We start from the raw sequence: 6,522 nt of genomic DNA on the forward strand, positions 1-6,522 counted from the left end.
CCTCTGAGACTCCAGGGATCACAGGGGTACCAGATGCTGCCATGGGGCCACATAGAGTTCTACTACTGCCAGCAGCCAGAAGCACTCATCTTGGCCCCTGCACCCACTCACCTGTGTGCTCCCTGTCCCAAGAGGGGTTGAGAGCTGCAGGCTGAGTAAACAGGCAAACATCTTTGCAAGTCCTACAAAGGGGTCGAGGGAACTATCGCATTTCAAGAAGACATACATCCTCATTCACAAAATTGTGTTGAGTACCTGCAACGTACCAAGTACAACAGTAGGTGCTGGGGAAGAAAGTGAAACAAAGGAAAAGAATAAATACAGTGTCTCCCCTTTGGGAGCACTTCACTGAAAGTGTGAAGTTTGGTGGGGAATACGGCTGCGGCAGTGGGGTTTATCAGTTCTGGTCCCTTCCAGACTAAAATTCATACCTTCTCATCTCTCATGAAACTACCAGCAACTTTCATTTCCCAAAAAGGATATAACACACAGAGGAGAATACTGGCAATACAGGTAGGGACAGACTGAAATGTAATTTAATCATTCAGGTGACTGTAAGAACAGGACACACAGAATTCCCAAAAGAAGAAACCCACTTTGGAATCAACTATTTATTTCACATTTTATGGAACAGCTACTGTAGATCTGATGCTGTTCTGGGTACTGAGAGTAGAGTAGGAAGAAAAGGAGACACAGGGTTTGCTCTTGTGAAGCTTATATTCCAATGTCAGGAGAAAACATATTGCCAAGAAATCATGTGTGTATGCACAGACTAGATGGGGACACTAACTATGGAGGGAGATGAAGCAAGGTAAAGGAGAGAGAGGGAGGATGGGGAGATTTCACATAGGATGGCCCTAGAAGGCCTCTCTAAGAAGGTGAAGTGTGAGCAGAGACTTGAAGGATGCAAGGGATCACCCACAGCACTATCTGATGTAAGAGTTTCTAGGTAGAAGGAGCAGCCAATGCAAAGGCCCTGAGGCAGGAGCTGCCAATCCACCAACATGGTTAATCCAACACCTCTGCATTCTGCCTGCTCCCTCATCTTGAACAATAGAAACTGCCCTTAGGGTTATTTTGCACATAAAATTATTGTGAAACAAATATTTCCCCACTGAATTACATTAACATTTCAGAGATGCTCAGCCTTCTTTTTGTTTAGTTTTCAAGTGTCAGTGACTTCCAAGTAAAGGGCAAGGTCACTTCTCCCACCTCCCCTGTGTCCTCAGAATGTCTGATAGGTGGCTACTTATGTATGAAGTATCAGGGTATACTTAGGGAAGCCTACTTTTGAAAGAAGCCAGAGAATGAACTCTTTTGTGTAAGAAAAAAAATTATCTATTCATAAAGTGAGTCATCACCCCCTGATTCATCCCCAGTGAGGGTTGGGAGCTTAGGAATGGCTTTTGAAAGTAGAACCTGGAAGGTCCAGCTCTGTTTGTGGGGGTGAGAAATTCATAAAGGTCTCTGTCCTCCTGGTACTTAGGCAGGTAGGTGAGAGACCTTCCAGGTCCAGTGGGCTTGAGCTCATTTAACCAGATCTTGGTGTGGGGATGGCAACTTGAGGCCGCTACCATTCCTTCTGAGCCATTGTGTTTAGGGAAAATTCTTAGAGATACTTTGTAGTGCATTGTGGTAAAGAATTTGGATTCAGGGATCAAACTCACTTGGTTTCTTTTTTTTAAAAAAGCCCGTACTTCACAGGGCTTTTTAAATTGTAGCATAACATATATACAGAAAATTGCACATAATCCAATTGCACATTGTGCAACTCAATGAGGCCTCACACATAGAACACATGCACTTTATTGGTGGAGTCTTTTTTTTTTTTAGAGAGCTAAATGAAATAATGCATGTTAAGTATTCAGCACAGTGCTTGGCATAGAGGAAAGCTCAATAAACAATTACTATGCAAATGCAAGGCCTTGTTGTCTGTGCGAAGTTTGGGGTATGAGACCCTACAGGTTCCCCTGGGGGCTCATCTGTTCTTTACTGCCCACTTCCTGTTGGGTTTCAGAATGAATGAAAAGGAGGAAAAGAAGGCACTCAGTAATATTTACTTGCCTGAATGAGACCAAATGCTTTTTAAAGGCTTCTGCAAAGTAGCTATCTGTTCTTGAAGCTGCAAAGCCCTGCCTGTAATCAGTTACATCCAAGGACTTGTGGGCAGAACAGTCCATTCTTACTGATGCAATAGATTTAAAATATGGTCATGAACAGGACTTGGTGGTTGGCTAGGTGGGGTAACGCATACCCAGCCTCCTCCCTCCAGGTGAATCAGGCAATGCTGAATACCAAGCAGCCTCACGAGCATCCCAGGTGCCCAAGACCTGGGGGCCCAGAACGATCAGCACCGCATATGGGGGCTTGTGGAGAACCTCCCTGCTCCTCTTGGGAGCTGAAAGTGGGTAAGGCTGCTTTGGTTGCCTCATACCAAGTGGCTAAGTGAAGGACTGAAGCAGAACTGTCACACTCCTCTAGTCTATAATAAACCCAGCCTGTAAATATTTAGTGCCTCAGTGCTGTGACACTGTAATAATCTCTCATTTTCCCCCCTCTGAAGGGCAGCTCCTGCACAGGCTGGCTGCTGCATGGTCAGAAGAGAGAGAGGGGTGTTGAGGAAGGTGGGGAGGGCTAGATATATTTCTTTCTCTTGCCTAAAGAGAAGAGAACAAGACTTCGATTCAAACATTTACCTCTCTTCTGCTAAGCACAGGCATACAGAGATTTAAAGATGAATCAACTGCAGGTGGAGCCCTACAAGGGCTCCAGTGTGGGAGGACACGTGCACATATATAAATCACTGATCCAGGCAGACTAGTGATACCTTTAGCATGGCACACATCAGAGTGCTGTGGATGTATGTGGCAGAGACTGATTTCCATAGTGGTGGTGTGGGGGTGGATAGGGAGAGTGTGCTATTGATATGGACAGGAGACAGGGAAATACTGGGTAGAAGAGGGCAGTTCCCTGGCAAAGGCCTGACCCTCAGCCTGAAAACCCGCGGCCCTAACTGGGAATAGGCATTCCTGTTTTTACACCCAAAAGTTGTCTTTTGGCCCACCACACCCCCCTATCCTGTACCCATATAAACCCCAAACCCCAGGTTCCATCAGCAGATGAACAGAAGAGCAGAATAGTGGCAGAACAGCATGGCAGAGAAGTAGAGAAGAGAAGGAGCATCTGAACGTCAAGAGGAGTTCGGCTGCAGTGGTCAGAGGGGACATTGGCCGCTGGATGGCCAAACTCCAGGGGAAGATCATCTTCCCACTCAATCCCCTTCCCAGCTCCCCATCCATTCCACTGAGAGCCACCTCCACCACTCAATAAAACCCCTGCATTCACCATCCTTCAAGTCCACGTGTGACCTGATTTTTCCTGGATGCCAGATGAGAACCTGGGTACGAAGAGGGCTCTGAGCTTGTTAACACTTAAGTCGTCTGTAGATGACAGAGCTAAAAAAGCACAGTGTAACATGCACCCACTTGGGCTTTGGGATTCACAGGCACCACCCATAGATGCTACCATGGGGCTGGAGCCCAAAAGTGCTTGCCCCAGCTCCTGCACCTGCCCGTCTGCTTGTTCCTCATCCTGTCAGGGGTTTGAGCATGCATGGCAGCCAAACAGACGAGCCACACCCCTGTCATACGTCCTGCAGGGTGGGTCAGGGAACTCTCCCATTTCACTGCGAAATCTTGGGAGGTTTCCATGGTGAAAGAACATTCCTGGAAGAGTGCTTAGGTTGTAGGCAGGCTTACCAAAGGATATTCCAGGATGTTCTAGAAGTTGAAATCTCTTTTATTTTTTCAACAAATATTTGGGTGCCCACTATCTGCCAGTGCTGAGTACTAGATGATTAAGTGTCAGAGGAAGGGGCAGTAGAACCAGGCTAGAAAGGTAAGGCTTGCCCATTTTATGAGGACTTAAGAAAGCAAGTGTCTTTAAACAAAGTGGGATGGGTGGGGCAAAGATGCACCAGGAGAGGATGACTAAATGGATAAGACCCTTTCCTCCAAGGGACCTCAGCCTGATCCTTTGAAAAAAATTTCCTAAATAAGGGAAGAAAGAAGATACACAGACACAGTGTCATTTCAGGAGGAGTCATTATATTTCTGTGCTAAGTCAGCTTTGCAGAAGGTTAATAACACAAATGAAACTGGGGCTGCAGTAGCTCTCAGAGGAGGCACAGAAAGTCTTTCATCAATCCTTTGGACTATAGGAACTACGGGGGCTTGGTCCTGCTACAGAAAGATAAAGTGCCTTACACCTAAGGTTGGCAGAAGGAGCTGGACAAGGCTCTTCTGGTGAACTAAGCAGTATCTGAATACGTAGAGAGAGAGAAAGAAAACAATGATGCAGTGCTCTTCTGTTGACTGATGACATCTGTTGACTGATGTCCTTAGGTGGTGGGGCTGGGGGCTGGGGAGTGGGAGTTGCGGGTGGTCTATTAAAGCAGATAGGTTTCATTAATCACTGCTGGCTACACCAACATAGGGCTGTTTGGAGCAGATTTCCCACTTTTTTTTTTTTTTTTTTTTTTTAACAGGAATAAAACAGTAATACCACAGAACACAGTAGAAGGCATACTTGCTGATGCTTTGGGGGAATGTGGGGGAAATATAATTAACCAGAAATCTTCTCCACAAAGGTAGTAGGGAAACAAACCACCTTATTGTTACCAGTTTTCTTTTAAGTTTATCCTTCACAGAAAGGAATCTTATCCCCTTATACAGCCAAGCTGTATAATACACCCCAGTACATACATGTTCTCAAGATTGACAATCACTAGTCCTCCAGTTAGAGGACTTGACAACACCTTTTGTCACAGAGTTTGTTTGTCCTAACTTTATTTTGGTAATTGGGGATACCACCTGTGTTGGCTTTATTTGGAGAAAAACAAACTTCCTATATCTTTATGACAAGGTAGTTTTGCAAATTGGAGCAAGCAGCCCACCAAGTTAGGCTCTTACCTTCCCACAGGAACTGGGAGATAGGGACACTATCTTCCGTGATGTTTGCATTTCAAAAAGATGACTCCCAGGTCCTTGAGGAAACATTCCTGAGTTGAGAAATTTATTTAACCATTGAAATTTATATACATTTGAAAAGAATAGAAAAAGAAATTCTGAAAAGAAAGAGGTGAGATATTTTCTCTTGTTTTCAACAGGGAGAGTTAAGCCTCTTATTTTTAATTTGTATTTGCCCTTACAATCATCTACCTGTGCTACTATAAAAATCATATTACAGTCTCCTCTAATTATTTGTACCTTTCTCTGGGCAACTTGCAGTTGCCTGAAAATTCAGCAAGTCTATAGTAAAATGCAAACAATGCAATTACCAGAATCACAGTATGATGAATTTTAAAATTCAGTATAATATTTGCCTTGGAGGAATAACCTTTAAATGTAACAGGCATTCACTTTTGTTTACTTATCTGTACTGGAATTGGAGAGAACTTGCATCCCAGTGTGAACCTAGTGACATTAAAGCTGTCTTTTGCAGTTTCTGTTTGTCTATTCATTAGATGCCTTTCTGTATCATCCTTCCAATCAAACCAGTTAATTTTTCTTGATGTCAAATTTAGAGCTTGAGTGTCTGGATGCATATTTATTACTTTCATTATTACTGAGCAGTACCAGTGAAAATGACCCCACTTACACTCTGCTAAAAATGAAATCGTTGGACTTGTAAGTCCAGATCCTGTTCATCCTGGGAGCATAATTTAAAGCTGATTGGTGATATGGGGTTATGGGAACATTTCTGGGAGTGCAGAAGAAAAAAGAAGTGCAACAAATTATACTGTTTGTTTTCTAATAAATATAATTCTCAAAGTAATTGGAATAACCACTGCCATGAACAGGACAGCCAGGCAGACTATAGAAATAGTAATACATTTTCTAGAATACTTCTTTTCAGTTGTGTAGAAAACTTGAGTTTTAGGTCCTTTGTAGAAAGCACAGTCCAGCTGCCCTGTGGTGCTAGCTTCACACAGGAAGCCTGGATTCAGCAGTTTGTCTTTTGCACTGATAGCCTTATGGGTCATCAGCAGCACTCTATAGGGTCCCTCCCCATGGTGACAGCCCACTTTTATGTAGATGAAGTCTCCTAGTCCAGAGGGGTGGCAGATTTCCTCTGTTTTCCAGATATTTCTGACTTTGTCTCAGGGTTTCTGGGGAGAAGAGAGAAGCTTTTTAAAGTACGGAATATGATTATGAAAGGATTCAGTTAAGTCAGACATATATGGCCTCAGACTCACATTCATGGGCTCCCCAAATATAAGTCCAAAGAAGAGATTCCATGTTTGTTGCATGGGTTATTTTATTTTTTTAATTCTAATTTGTAATAAGGCTAATTGATAAGGCTCTAGGTCAATTTAACCTGGTAGATTGCTGAATCTTATCCAAGGAATGTTTGGTTTTGATTTTTGTTTTGTTTTGTTTTGTTTTTGAGTTTATTTTCTCTGCTTGTGCAGAAGACTGGAACTTTCAGAGACCTGTAAACATTTGCATAATTTCTGACAAG

Source organism: Rhinopithecus roxellana, chromosome 8 (assembly GCF_007565055.1).
Source record: "Rhinopithecus roxellana isolate Shanxi Qingling chromosome 8, ASM756505v1, whole genome shotgun sequence".
NCBI lineage: Eukaryota > Metazoa > Chordata > Mammalia > Primates > Cercopithecidae > Rhinopithecus > Rhinopithecus roxellana.